We start from the raw sequence: 15,775 nt of genomic DNA on the forward strand, positions 1-15,775 counted from the left end.
TATTATCCTCACCCTCCTTCTCCCCCGCATCATCATCATCAATCCTCCTCCTCCTGCCCCTCCTCCTCCTCATCCTCATCATCATCATCATCATCATCATCATCATCATTATCCTCCTCCTCCCCCTCCTCCTCCCCTTCCTCCTCCTCATCATCATCATCGTCATCATCATCATTATCCTCATCATCATCATCATCATTATCATCACCATCATCATCACGGCTTTTTTTCCCGCCTAATGATGGGGTGGAGAAAATAATAAGTAACTTGATTCGATATTACGTATAGTCATAGCTTCACGAAAATAAAATCTCCTTTTACAAACAATTACTTGTCAGTATCCTCGAAGCACACACACACACACACACACACACACACACACACACACACACACACACACACACTTACATCTCATACCAGCATCTTAAAACCCTGACTATAACGACCTTTTCTATAGTTAAATCTTATCACTCAAATCATTTTCTTCCATTTATGAGGGGCAAATCGTAGTGACGGGATGAAAGATGCAGTGTTCTAAGCTCTTCACTATGAACAAACCCGTCTGACAATAACAGGCGTATAACAGAAATGCGTCGCGTAAAGACAGCAAGAAAATCAGGAGTGCTGTCGCGTTTTAGCTTTTCCTTTTGGCTACCGACTGACGCATTTATTCAGCTCAGGGAAACTTGCACTCCTAAAAAATAAGAAGAAAATAAAAACTGGTCTTCAAGGTGGAGTACGCAGCTGGCTGACCTCTTGTATCTGGTGTTCTTCCGTTTATTTATTATTATTTTTTTTTACCTCCTGGCAATTAATTTCAACTCTGGAGAGCCTTAGTCGAATCTGGAGAGGTTAGATATATCCTCAGTTAACCTTTTCACAGCTCTAAATGATTCCAAAGTTGAATAAAATCGTGTGGAACTAGGGCGAATACACTTAACAGGTCATCATAGTCAAACGATTAATCTAACTTCAGACGATTTTATCCAGAAAAATGAAATCTATACCTCTCAAAGGGCTAATATTTGTTCTACACGTGGTTTATACGATGGTGATGAAGTACTGTATTTCACCCACGGCTAGACGATTTTTGCTTAGGGAAATCTGTACTCCTCAGACGGTTGAAAGCCCCCAATAAATCTCTCGTGGATTTGTGATGAGGAACAGGCTATCACTGGCGGCGTGTCTTTCCTGTGGTTATCAGTTATCGCAGGGAGTAAGAGCCAGCATGTGTGGTGGTGTGGCGGGGGAGTGAGGGAAGCACAACAGCCCAATTACAACACAAGAGCCCAAAAGCACTGTCTCACACAAAGCAAAACACAACACACGGGTCCATTAAGCAACACACCCACCCAGGACCACCATCTTACTAAACACAACACAACGCAACACAAAATACCCACAGCACAACACAACACCCATATTCACTACCATCCTCTCACACAACACAACACATCACAAACGCAGTACAACACAACGCAACGCAACACAACACTAAACACCTACAGCACAGCACAACACAACACCATCCTACTACACAACACAACACACCCGCCCACTACCACCCACTCACACGATAACGCACCCCTGACGTCACCCAATTAGCAAGCATTCTCATATATATTAGTTTGGATGTTTACGCTGCCACACCACCTTCATCATCGAGACCAATTTCACGTGTAAGTAAATATTAAAATTACCTTGCACGACTTCCTGGCACTGCAGAGATTATTATACTGTCAGGGTTCAAAATCCTTCTCTAATCTCAAATCTGGCGAGGATAGAGTAGTGATATTATGTTATTTTGAAACTTCGGAACTGTAATGAACTAAAGAAACCAAATAATTACGACCATGCATATTGATTGAACGACGCGATCGGTGTTTGGGAAGGAGAATGCATTACGTGGGAGGGATAAACATAGGAAGACGCTTATGATCTTTCCTGCTTTTCCTTCCCCATGTGCGAGAACTACCCTACGACTGGCCTTGTTGTGCACTACCTTATAAAGATGTCAGGCTGGGTCAATGCAGCGTCAGCGTCAGCACACACAACGACCGCTGAGTCCTCTTCTCTTTTCCTGCCGCTGGTTGTGTCAGGAGCTACGGAGGAAATAAAAGTAGAATTTGCAACAACACTCACAACTGGACGATACAGGCGGTGATGTCATCCTGTGTTGTAAATAATGTAGTTAAACTTGTTAGAAACTCATCATTTTGATAGTTTCGATATAAAATTCCATAATCAATCGGATCTGCATGAGGTAAATAAAACAAAGTATGAATGAACAAATAATTAATGAATACTATTAAAAATCAATAAATACCTGAGATTAAAAATGTATGATCAGCAGCACATTCATAATAAGTTTATACTAGTGGATAATTCACAAACTAAGCCAAAAGAACAATGATAGTAAAGTGTGATCAGAAAGTTCCTGTGCACTTTTATACTGCTAGATGAAATATGATTTATATGGTAATACTATCAGCTAAAAATAATTAAATAAAGCCATCTGATATACAAGTAAACAAAGATAAACTTATGTGAGTGAGGTGGTGGGGGAAAGAGGGAGGGGGAGGCCGAGGATGAGATGGAGAGATGGGGTGGAGAAGTATATGAGAGAGGGGGGTGTAAGTTGGGAGCAGGGGAGTGAAATGGCGGGGGACAGGGCGACTTGGAGGCGATTTGTTTGTGGCCACCCCAAACGGGATTGAGGCGTCTGGCAATAAATAGATAGACAGACTTCTTAAAAATGTTAGAATTGTTTTGATTTAAAATAAATGCTGAATACAATTTTTTTTTCCTTTCTTTTAATACACAAAACTATTTAAGTGCAAAGAGACTTGATGATAACCCTATTTAGGCACCGGTGCAGGCACTTCCTTACTCCACTTCGTTTCTCACGAGGTGGAGTCTTAGGTTAGGTTATGTCCGCCTGTCCGTATGGCGTCCGTTCGTCCGTACCACGCTGTATCTCAGGAACCATTTGTTGGAATTTTCTCATATTCTGTATGATTGTAGGGCCATAAAGGAGGCTGATATCCGCCTTTTCGAAATTCTGAAAAAATCCAAGATGACCGACTTATGACCAATTTTCTATTTTTGAAACTTTAAATCCTTTAGAGCTCCTTCACTTTAACAGATAGGTTTAAAGGTTGTAACGAAGTGGAATATAATCTGTCTGAGAGAGGCTTGTTCATGATTAGGAAGATGAACCTGTATACTGATTTCAATTCGATGACGTATTTTATATTCAACTGTTGCTTCCACGAGGCAATTTCTTTCAGCTGTGGAGAGATTTATCGAACTGAAAGAGTTATATACAGCCTTCACCAACCCCCTTCATGGTCTGTTTTAAGGTGAAAAAATAAACCATCTCGTGCTGGCAATAAGGGATTAACACACTCATCGGCCATCCTATACCCACCCCTTCCCCACTACAACTTTGTCAGCATGGGGAAGGTTTAAGTTCTGGCTATCACTCTCCCTCCTGAAAGAATGTCGGAGTCCGTTACTGGACCTAACAAACGGATAAACACACACTTAGCATCATCACAGATAATCAATTATGACATTTGCAAGGCAGCTACGGGTGACCTGAGATGGCCTAATTGTATACTTCATTTAACAGTAACCCTTTCAGTCCCACAGCGTATTTTATATTTTATTTTCCATACCACAAGACGATTTTATTTAATTTAGGAATGACCTCAAGCAGTATAGAGGTTAATGAAGGCTATATCTTACTTCCCTAAATCGCAAAGTCTCCCCTCAGCTAAAAAAAATAAATAAATAAAATATAATAAAACTGTCGAGAGAATCACGGAAGTCAACAAGAAGAATCACTGAGACAAGCCATAGGACGTAAAATATCGGTGGGCCTTCCTTCACGGTATTTAAAAAAATAAAAAAAAATAAAAAATCATGAGTATTGAATACAAGTGAAGTCGCAATCTATGATAAAATATAGTTTTTTTAAGATCTGCATACTCAAGTAAATGTGAAAGAAAAGAAAGAGTGAATTTTATGCATCAAGGGTGTGTGTGTGTGTGTGTGTGTGTGTGTGTGTGTGTGTGTGTGTGTGTGTGTGTGTGTGTGTGTGTGTGTGTGTGTGTGTGTGTGTGTGTGTGTGTGTGTGTGTGTGTCTGTGTGTGTGTGTGTCTGTGTGTGTGTGTGTGTGTGTGTGTCTGTGTGTGTGTGTGTGTGTGTGTGTGTGTGTGTGTGTGTGTGTGTGGTGAGGGGTATGGGAGGGGGGAAGGAAGACACCGGAAACCCTTCAATTCCGGGAGCTGACCACCTGCCCACCCCTCTTTCACGCCTTGCCTCACCCCTCACCCCCTCCCCTCCCATTCCTCTCCCCATTTGTCTCCCTCCCCCCTCTCTCTCTCCTCTTACTCTTCTCCTTCTCCCTTCACTCCTCTCCCTCTCTTCTCCTCCTCTCACTCTTCTTCCATCACCTTTCTCCTTTTCTCCTCACTCTTCTCTCTGTACTCACCATTTTTCTCTCCTTATTTTCTCCCTCATTCTTCTCCGTCCCTCATTTTTCTCTCTCCCCTCACTCTTCCCCCCTCTCCACTCACTCTTCCTCTTTTTCCCTTCACTCTTTCCCACCTCTCTCCTCACTCTTCTCCCTCTCTCCTCACTCTTCTTTCTCCCCTTTCAGTCTTCGTTCTTAACATTCACACTTCCTCTTCACCAGCTCTTCCTCAACACTTCCGTCTCTCTTCTCTCCCTTCTCTCTCCTTTTCTCCTTCCATCATCCACTTCCTCTACTGTCACTCTCCTTTGGTTCCCCATCCTGCCACTCACTTCCACTCTTCCTTCCCACTTCACTCACTCTTATTCCCTACTGTTCACTCTCTTCTCACTCACACTTTCCCCTCCTTTCCTCACTCTATCACTTTTTCTCTCTCATCCCAATTGCTCCATCCCTCTCAATATTCTTCCTACTTTCATTCATATTCCTCCCTCCAAACTCTTCTTTCTCTCCCCTCCTTTTTCACTCTTAGACCTCTTCCTCACTCACTTTCTCCTCCCCTCACTCTTCCTTCACTCTCCTCTCCCTCACGTTTATTCTGACTCTCCCCTCTCTCATTTTCCCCTCACTTTCGTCTCCTTCAATTCCTCCTTATCTCGTCTCACCCTTCCCCTCACTCTTCTCAATCATCCATTAACACATTCTTACGCCTCTGCAACCTCTCTCTCTCTCTCTCTCAAATATATTTCTTCATCATCTTTCATTCTCATTCCCTTCATCATATCCGTCTTCGCTGTCTTCATTTCTTACCTACCATTTTCCTCACACCCTTCACTCTCCCTTTACTTCTCTCTTTCCCCTCTCTCTCCTTTCCCTCCCCCCCTTACCTCCACCATGTACCATTCCTCACCCTCTTTTCTCATTCCCCTCTTACGCCTGTCAATCCCTCCCACTCATTCTCTCCCTCCCTGCCTCCCTCTCCCTCCCCCTGCTCTCAGCCCTCTCATCTTTCCATCTCAACTTTCCTTTCCTTAGTCTCTATTTTAATTTAATACGATTAGGGCCAGGATACTTAAGCCCCCCCACAAAAAAAAACAAATATATAGGAAAATAGGCATAATGAAATAACCAAAAAATGCTGAAAATGCACTTATTAACAGAAGTATTTTCATCATCAAAGTATGGGTAAAAAATCAAGGCAAATTACATTTAATGAGAGCCAAAATAGCCATAACAAAATTACAGGTATATATGCTTCAATTTTCTACACTTCCTCGATTGCAAATAGTTACCTACATATTTTTTTCATTATCAGGAGTTTAATTCTGTTAACTGCATCGTGATAAAAGGCATTCCCTTAGTAAATATCACCTGAAAAGCATAAAAAGGCACCTGTGGCATTTGTGGCGAAAAATACAGGCTTCGAAACTATGAAAAAAAAAAAAAAAAAAAAAAAAAAAAAAGGCAGATTATGCACTATCATGTAAAGAGGTTATTAAAAAAACATAAAACATTAGACATTTTTGGCAAACCCGGGCTCTCATTTTGATCAGCTTTTCTTAATTCACTTTTCATTTTCTTGTTTTTCCCATCTAACACATACAAACACGCATACAAGAACGTACAAACACCTCTCTCTCTCTCTCTCTTCCTCACCTCTCAATCGGTCCCCTCATTCACGTGTGGCCTCCTCACCTCTCTCTCCCTGACTCATCCCTTCTCCTCTTGCACCTCACCTCTCATTTTTCACTTCCTCTTCCACTTTCATACCTCCTCCCCCCTCTCTCTCTCTCTCTCTCTCTCTCTCTCTCTCTCTCTCTCCTCTATCTCTTTGTCATCATCTGTCCTCTCATCCTACCTTCTTCACACCTTCACTAACCACTCTTTTATCAATCCCTTCTCCATCCATTCTTGCCTTCCTTATCATTTCCATTCATACTCTTTCCAACCTTTTCTCTTCCTTATCTTCCTCACTGAATTACATGCTACCGCTCCTTCTCTTTCACCTGTTCTTGCTCTCCCTCTCTCCATCTTCATTAATTCTTCTTCCCCCTCTTCTCCTCTTTCCTCCTCACTCAACTTTCTCCCCCTTATCTCCCTACTCTCCACTTTCCCATCTTCCTTTACTCACTTCCTTTCTTGTGTTTTCCTTTTTCTTATTAATTGGGACGTTAATAGGGAATGTCTTTTTCTGCTCATCTCCCTCATCTCACCTCAGCTTCCCCACATCTTTCTCCGCTCTCCCTCACCTTTCTCCCATCCCCCCTTCTTCCTCTCCCTTACCTCCTCCGTTGTCTCTTCTTGTTCTTTCCCTCCCTCTCTCCCCTCACCTCCCCCACTCCTCTGCTCTCCTAACCACCCCTCCTCTACGTCTCCCCTCATGTATCATCTCTCCCCACTCCTCCACCTAATACTCCTCCCCTACTTGTCTCCCCTCTCTTCACCCTTCCCTCCCCACCTCCTCCACGTTTCCTCCACCTTCACCTCACTTCCCTCTATCAGTCTCCCACCCCCTCACCACCACCCAGCCTTCCTTCCCCTCCCCTTCACCCAACCTTCCCTCCCCTCCGTTCCTCCCTCACCTCGTCCCCCAAACTCAAGTACCTTCCTCCCCCCCTCCAGATACCCCAAGTATGTGATATACGGCCGGTGTCAAGGGTCACGGGAGGGTCAACTCAGGCCTGACCTCGGCGCATCTGGTGCTGCTTGACCCCGCTTGCTCACTTTTTACCCTTTTTTTAATTAATACTTTAGAGGGGGGGCGGATGAAAGAGGAGAGGCGGAGAACGATAACGGATGCATCGATGGATAGAACGAAGTAAACGAACTGATGGAATATGAAGAAGACTGATGGATAAACGGATGAGATGTAATCAGGAAACGATGGGTGGATGGATGAAAGGATGTAATACGTAAACAATGAATGAATGAATGAATGAACAGATGGATAAAGGAACGTAGGGCGTGATGGATGGATGGATGGATGGATGGATGAGAATTATTGGAAGGTGACGGATATTTCAACAGAATAAGACATTTCAACGGAATACGGCAAGAATGGTTGGATGGATAAATGGATGAATAGGAGAGCGAAAGGATGGATGAATGGATGGAATAACGAAGGGATGGGTGGATGGACGGATGGATAAACATATGAAGAGGTAGATGGATGAACAGATAGAAAGAACAGATGAATGGATGCATAAAAATATGAATAGATGGATGGAAGACAGAAAGAATACATGCACGGATACAGACGAAAAGCATAAGCGAAATTACAAAATGGGAAGGATGGATGGATGGATGGATGGATGGATGGATGGATGGATGGAAAGGAAGGACGAAAGGATTGAAGAAGGACGGGGAGCAAAAGCGTATGGAGGAAGGATGGAATGAAAGAACGACGAGAGACTGAGCAGACAAAAATCGTGAGACGTATGGACAAAAAGGAGGGCTGTATGGGACTAAAAGGCGATGGAATGGATGTATAATATTTGGAACAAGAGGAAAAAGGACGACGAAGACCTGGATGGATGGAGGGAGGGAGGGATAGATGGACAGATGGATGGATGGAGAGATGGAACTAGGTTGATGACAAGTTGGATGACTGAACACTGGGGAACATATGAATAGGCCTACTTGAGTATAACGAGAGAGAGAGAGAGAGAGAGAGAGAGAGAGAGAGACTAAAGGACGATGCGTGACAGGTGTACTCAGAGGCATGAATGAATAAAGTACTGACTGGGTGGGCAGGTGGACGGACAGACAGACTTACACATTAACACACTCATTCATTCACGGCGCCGGGGGTGATGCCAGAGTCCCCCCTCATTCACAGCTTCACACCTTCACTGGCCAGTCATGAGTCCCAAACTGCTCTTCTGTGTTTTTGGTGACTTTCACATAATTCTGTTTTTTATTTTTCAACTGGTCTCTATTCATCTGACTTTCTTTTTCATTTATCAGCATTTTTAACCTTTTTTTTTTTTTACATTTTTCTTCAGTCATAATTTAACTTTCAATGACTTTCTTTTTACATTTCTACAAGATGTACATTTTGTCGGCTTACATTTTATCATTTCTCTATTGGGTAAAGATTACAGACTATGTCCAAAACGTCCCACGGAAATATGTATACTAAAGCTGATTTTTATGTGTGTATATATATGTGTGTGTGTGTATGCATATATTTGTATATTATGTATATAAAGGTCTCTGTGGACAGATACAGATAACAGACAGAAAAACATGAGGGATTAATGGATACGGTACATAGGGAAAGAAGCCAACGACAACTGAGGGTGACTGAGTGAGGATATTGGAAATGGAAATGGGAAAAGAAGACTGAAGGAGAAGAATATAAGAAACAGCATGAGGAAGGGGAAGAAATGAAGGTCACAAGAGAAGGAAGGGGTGAGGAAAGAGAGGGGGTGGGGGTAAGACAACAAGGAGGAGGAGGAGGAGGAGGAGGAGGAGGTAAAGTAAGCAGGAAGAGAGATGAATGAGAATGGTAGAGTGAGGAAAGAGTGAGAAGTATGTGGAATGCAGAAGGGAAGAACAGAGAGGCAGGTATGATAAACGAAGGAAACACTGATTACGGATGGGAGATAACAAGAAGGTCATACTGTCTAATTATTACGAACTCTCTGCTACTGTTACCTTCGGACTAGTTCTATACAGTTTATGGGAGACCTGTCGTTGAGAGAAGGGTTTGATATACTATGCGTAAGCTCTCCCAGTCTAATTACTTTATAAATTCTTGCTACTTCCAGACGATTTCCTTAAACTTATAGGAAACTTCTCATTATGTACGTGTCAACAGAGAGTCAGAGGACGAGAGGGAGAGAGAAAAGCTAATCGGAGAACGCAATGATGAGGAACTGGAAAGACAAACGTTTAATTCTGTACGACGGATGACAACTGATGCATTACAATCAAGGTAAGGTCAGACGATTTTCCTCCCCACAGTGATTTTCCTCCCCACAGCGTTATCTCCCCTCGTCCAAGGTGTTCAGAGAGAGAGAGAGAAGCGGGGGGAAAGAAAGCGAGGGGGGAGAATAGGAATTACAATCTTCAGAGGGATTATTAATTTTACTCAGCTATTTCCTGACGAGTGTTTTTCAGCTTACGATATACATTTTGAACTGGAGGGGTTAGATAAAGCCTTCATTAACCCCTTCAGTGCCAAGGGGTTCTACTTAGCTGAATGAACCGACCTGGGCAAGAATAAGCTACAAAATACAGCATTGTAGTGAAGGAGTGAAGGGGAGAATGGGAGTCAAGGGGAGATGAGAGGAAGATGATGTGTGGGTGAGGGGGAGTTATTTTCTTAGGGGAGGGAATGAGATAGAGGTGAGGTGGGAGATGAGGAAGGGGAGGGGAGGGAGGTAAAGAGCTGAGAGGAAGGAGGCATGACTAGGAAATCCTGAGTAGAGAGAATGAGGGAGGGAAAGCGAAGGAAGGGAAGAGGGATAAGTAGGGAGAAAGACATGATTGGGAAGGGAATGGAACCGAAGGAAAGGAAAGGGACGAGAGAAAAGAATGGGAGAGAAAAACTAGGAGGGAAGGGTAGACCAAGTGGATGATAAGAAAAGGGAGGCGAGGGAGAAGGAGAGTGAAGAGCAGATTGAAGACAGGCATGACTAAGAAAAAGAGAGTACGAAAAATAAGGCAGGAGAATGGTGAGGAATATATAGCAAGGGACAGGGGAGAAAAAGGAAGGAAAGAGGAGGAACACGGATGGAAGGAAGGACTGGAAAGGAAGGGGACAGGCAGAATGGACGAATTCAGAAAGGGAAAGGGAAGACAAAGGGCAGCGATGGATGGGGAAGAAGGACAGGGAAGGAAGGGGAAGGAAAAGGATAGACAAGAGGAAGGTAAGAGATGGACAAGGCAGAGATGGATAATGAAGGAAAAGGATAAGAGGGGAGGGAGGAAAGGAGATGGGAAAGAGGGGAAAGGCTTTTACTAGAAGTGATGGCTGATTGTCTTTAACGTGCTTAGGCTTGTGGGTGATGAGAGAGAAGGAAAGGAGGGATGGGAGGAAAGAAGGGAAGGATGAAACAGGAAGAGTGATAAGAACGCCACGAATAAAAGAAGCACTGACAAGGAAAAGAAGATAAAACGGTTGTGGAGCTACGTAATAATAAAAAAAAAAAACTATGTACACAACAGAACTGTAAACGTGTAAAGATGAGAAATGAGACTGAACGTACACACACACACACACACACACACACACACACACACACACACACACAGGCGATCTGACCTAGAGCTGTAATCCAAACACTATACACACACCGTGGTACTGTATATTATTCAAATAAACACACGCAAGCAAACAAGAAAACACCCATTGCACTAACATCAACACCTACAATACTCTCTCTCTCTCTTTCACACATACACACACACACACACACACACACTTGAGCACAGGCCAGTACACATAAACACACCTATACAGTATAAACAGACAAACCTACATAGCCCTATTCTCGCACAAACCTGCACCTGCAACACACACACACACACACACACACACACACACACACACACACACACACACACACACACACACACACAAGTGGATGAGGCATACACACACACACACACCTACCAATCTCCCACCTGCGTCAACACAACCACAAGGCTTCAGCACACAAATAAACACACCTGCCTAAAACTGACTCCTAATCTGCACTTACCGGTACGTGACACCAGCATCACCATCCCCCTTTATACAGATCTCAATATTCAGGTAAAGTATACAGATCTATAGAGCATATTTCTTTGACCTCGGGACATGAATCAGAGGAGAAAGGATATCCCAGATTCAGGTGGGAATAAAAGTTCGTCTACTAATACCCTGTGTTTACACTTAGGGCACGTCCGTTACCTTCCCGACGTATCATATCAAATCCCATCACCAACAGGGAGAGAAGCATACCAAGCCTCTCTTAGCCTGGCACTATAATCCTGAAGATGAAAGTGAAAGGAAGAGAAACGTACCAAGCCTCTCATGGCCTGGGACTATAATCTTGATCATCAGAGTGAAAGGAAGAGGCGAAATATTAAACGTTTTTTTTATATATATATATAAATAACAGAACGGAGGAAGGAAAAACAAATGGGGAAAAAAAAATAATCCATACACCAGATTACTGGTGTCCTCTATTCATAAAATATCTGTAACAGTTAGACTTGAACAGTTGTGGGTTGAAATTTGGAGGAAAACAACTCTGGGGAAGCGAGTTCCAGAGAGATGCAGTTTGGGGAATGAAAGAATTCTGATAGGCAGAAGTTCTGCAATATGGTTGAGTGACATTCCAGTCATGAGCGCTACCAGATGCCCGTGTAGCACGAGGGAAGGCATGGAGAGGTGGCACCATGGACGCAACTCCGTCTGAGCATTTGCCAAAAAAAAATATCTGTAAAATAATGCAAGGGAGGCAACATTCCTTCTTACTTGCAGGGGAGGTAGTTTATATGTAATGGCAGGGTTGTTAATGATTCTAACAGCTTTATTCTGAATTTTGTCTAGTTGTCTTAATGCAACCTCTCCACAACCATTCCACAAGGGTGAGCAATATTCAAGCTGAGAGCGGACATGACTCTTATAAATTATAGCTAACTGCTCATCGGCGAAGAAGTTACGGACTCTGTACAATAATCCAAGTTTCTTTGAGGCGGTTTTAGCAAGTGATCTGACATGAGAGGTCCAGCTGAGGGCACTGTTAAGTGAGACACCAAGAATTTCAATACTTTTGGAGATGGGAATATTAGTAGCACTGAAGGTAATGTACGAATCTGGCAATATCTGTCTATTAGTAAACTGTATATATTTAGTTTTACTAGCATTAAAAGAGACAAGGTTGTTTTGTCCCCATTCACTGATTGTAGCTAGATCTTGATTTATGGAGATGACTGTACTGAGTTGAGAGGTAGAGATATTAGACTTTGTAAATGGATGTCTGAGAGTGAATGAGCTATGTAGTGTTGAGTCATCTGCATATGAGTGAACGGGATTGTGAGTGACAGATAAGAGATCATTAATATGAACCAGAAATAGGGTTGGCGCCAGAACTGATCCCTGCGGCACGCCGGCGTTAACTGAGTGGAAATTCGAAAATACATCATCTACTTTTACTCTTATTTTCCTGTCACTAAGATAAGAAGAAATCAAAGGAACAAAAGACGTTAGTCCATAGCAAGGGAGTTTGGACAGCAGGGAACGGTGCCATACTCTGTCGAAAGCTTTAGAGATATCAAGAGCTACTGCATGAGTTTCTCCAAAAAAATCAATTGATTGATGGATGGTATGAGTTAAGAGATTGAGTATGTCAATGGTGGATCTTTCGTGGCGAAAACCGTATTGTCGATCACTAATTAAGTTGTTGGATTCAAGATGTTTAACAATATGCTTATTAATTAAAGTTTCAAATACCTTACGAAGAGAAGATGTGACAGCTATTGGTCTGTAATTGGAAGGGTCAGACGAACTTCCTTTCTTCGGAACTGGGTGGATATTGGCTTCTTTTCATGAATTTGGGAATAAAGAAGTACGTATGCATAGTCTGAATAATTTGGCTAGGACAGAGGCAAGTTCAGGGGAACACTTTTTCAAAACAATTGGCAGAATTCCATCTGGGCCTGGAGCTTTGTTGGTAGGTAAACTGTCTAGGATGGATTTTACGAATCTTGTCTGTATTTTAAGTGGGGCAATTTCGGGAGAATCAAGTTCCAGTACTGAGACATTCTGGCTGGTATCATCTATGGTAGAGTTTCTTGCAAAGGTACTAGCAAAGATATCTGCTTTCCCACGTGGGTCATTTGTAATATTGCCATCTGAAGATTTTAGTGGGGGAATGGAAGATGACTTGTTAAAGTTATTATTGAAAGAATTAAAAGTTGACCAGAATATTCTATTGTCATTAGGGTTGTTAAGTAGTTTTGATGCTTGCTTTTGAAGAAAGTTTGATTTAGATAGATTTAATACAGCTTTTGCATGATTTCTAGCAATTTTAAATTGGGAGAGTGATTCAGATGTTTTTGATCTCGAATGCATAGTATCCCCTCCTCCTATGCCGTTGGAGGTTCGGGGCTGCTTGTAACGTAAATTCATTGCAGTAGGTCGCCAAAGATCTTCTCCAGTACAAACAGGACGAGTTTCCTGATCTCTGCTAAAATCCTATGTAGTCCCTTCTCACAACATGCAAGAAATACACTGATATATATCTATATATATATATATATATATATATATATATATATATATATATATATATTTTTTTTTTTTTTTTTTTTTTCCATACAGCCTAAGGAATATGCAAACCTCCAAATTTCACTCATAAACACACACTATTATTGGACAACCTGCTACTTACAGAAACATTTTAAGTTTTGAGCTGGTATAAATCCATCAGCAGCAGCAGCCACACCATCTCAACCCTAACGTCCACCCATGAAACAGAATGAAGCAGGATCCAGAAACAGAGAAAGAGAAAGCACATTGTGAGACTATCTGACAGCGCCACCAGTGCAATGCAACACTAAGTCCTTTGCAGACATCACCGAAGCCTTCGAACTCTTAGCTTCACCCTACATGTAAAAACCATCCAAACACTTTTCTCTATTTGCTTCACATACACCTATATACTCATTCTGCCGGTTACTAGGCTGAGCAAAGGATGCAACTCTTAAGTGCCTCTTCATGTATATTTCAACTATTTTCATTCCTTGTTAATTCCTCTAGCTTTCTCTACTTCCATATGTTTCACCTTCTTACACATATTTCACCCCAGCTCTGATTACTCATTCTCAAGCTCTTCGCCGCCTTTACTTAGTCTGTCACCTCTACGAACATTCTTCTACCCACGTATCAACAAATATCCTTACTTCACATTTACGGCTCTCCTATGTTTCTCAGTCTACCCACTCTTTAAACCCAACCAGTTAGTAATCCCCGGTAGTACAGCTGTTAATGATTGGCAGCGTTCAGGTAAGCCAGTCCTCGGTAGTATAGTGGTTAGTATCCCCGCCTGTCACGCGGGAGACCGGGGTTCGATTCCCCGCCGGGGAGAACCAGTTTTTTCAAGTAGTCAGTGAATGAGCTAACTGGTCGTCTAGTTTTTTTGTTTTGTTTTTTCCTTGTGTTCCTACGTTAAGTACTCAATGCTGAATTTTCAAACTCATAGGCTCATGGCATTGCATATTTCTACCAATGTTACCGCGGGCACTAACATATCTTCACGTACGGTAGTTTTTCTGTAGCCTCTGCATTTAGTCCTTTGGTCTGTAACATGACCTCCATGGCACCGGCTACCTTTCTTCCTTGAGACAGTCTACTCCCCACTTCTTGTACCTATTTACGCTTCTGTTGCTTCATAAACGTGCTTAAACTCTTCCTCCAGTATTCAAATCTCTTTCCATCCAGCATGGTACCACACAACAAACCATTTCCTTTCTTTAAAAAAAAAAAAAAAAAAAAAAAAAAAAAAAAACGCTTTCATTACTCTTTTCTCAATTTACACTCAATCCACGCCGCTCGCACATATTCACAAGACTGTGCCAGTCTCCAGGGATTTCATTCACAACAAGAGGCGGTGCCAAGGCACAGCAAACCCGTTCCCGGCAGTCATTTTACTGCTGACGTATAAACACAACAGGATATCTAGTCAAAGATGTCACATTTCAAATTTGGAGTAAATCGGGTGAAAACTGACGATTTTATGTCCATCTGAAATTTTAGGCCCGACCCATCTCACACTGACCCCTCTACCGCTAACTGGGGGAGACCCCCCTGATGTATATAGGCATGATATTAACACAGATTTGAAAGATGCATCTTCAGGTTTTGGTTTCATGTCGATATGACGAATTTGAAAGGAGTTACGGCGAAAAAAAGATTTTTTTTTTCTTTTTTACATTTTTTGGGCCTACAACCTGGGCCTTGGCCCAATTTGGCTCACAATTTAAATAGGTAATGAGAAGGTCATAGACCACCACCCTTGTAATTTTAGTCAAAATCGCACCAGTAGTTTTCGCGTAAAGTTATTAACAGACAGACAGACGGACAACCCGAGTGAAAACAATACCTGTCCCCGAGCCGTTCCGAGATGGGGACGGGTAATTAATATGCAAAATCTCATTATAAAACCTTGACACTCCAGTATTTAACACTAGCGTCAACACCCTTTGAATACCAGAAGCTTTTGCTTTGAATTTTCTCATACGCCAGTCCACGTACAGCAAGGCAGCACACGTCCAGCATCAAGAGGGGCATCACGCATT

At 42.4% G+C, this 15,775-nt stretch overlaps 1 non-coding gene across 1 annotated transcript; it reads left to right on the forward strand.

The window, feature by feature from the left end:
- Positions 1-14,492: 14,492 nt before the first annotated feature.
- On the forward strand, positions 14,493-14,564 carry TRNAD-GUC (transfer RNA aspartic acid (anticodon GUC)). Its single transcript has one exon. It is a non-coding gene; the product is annotated as a tRNA-Asp (tRNA).
- The last annotated feature ends 1,211 nt before the right edge of the window (positions 14,565-15,775 follow it).

Source organism: Coenobita brevimanus, chromosome 97, assembly GCF_032717465.1.
Source record: "Coenobita brevimanus isolate Jiangsu-jjx chromosome 97, ASM3271746v2, whole genome shotgun sequence".
Taxonomy (NCBI): Eukaryota; Metazoa; Arthropoda; class Malacostraca; order Decapoda; family Coenobitidae; genus Coenobita; species Coenobita brevimanus.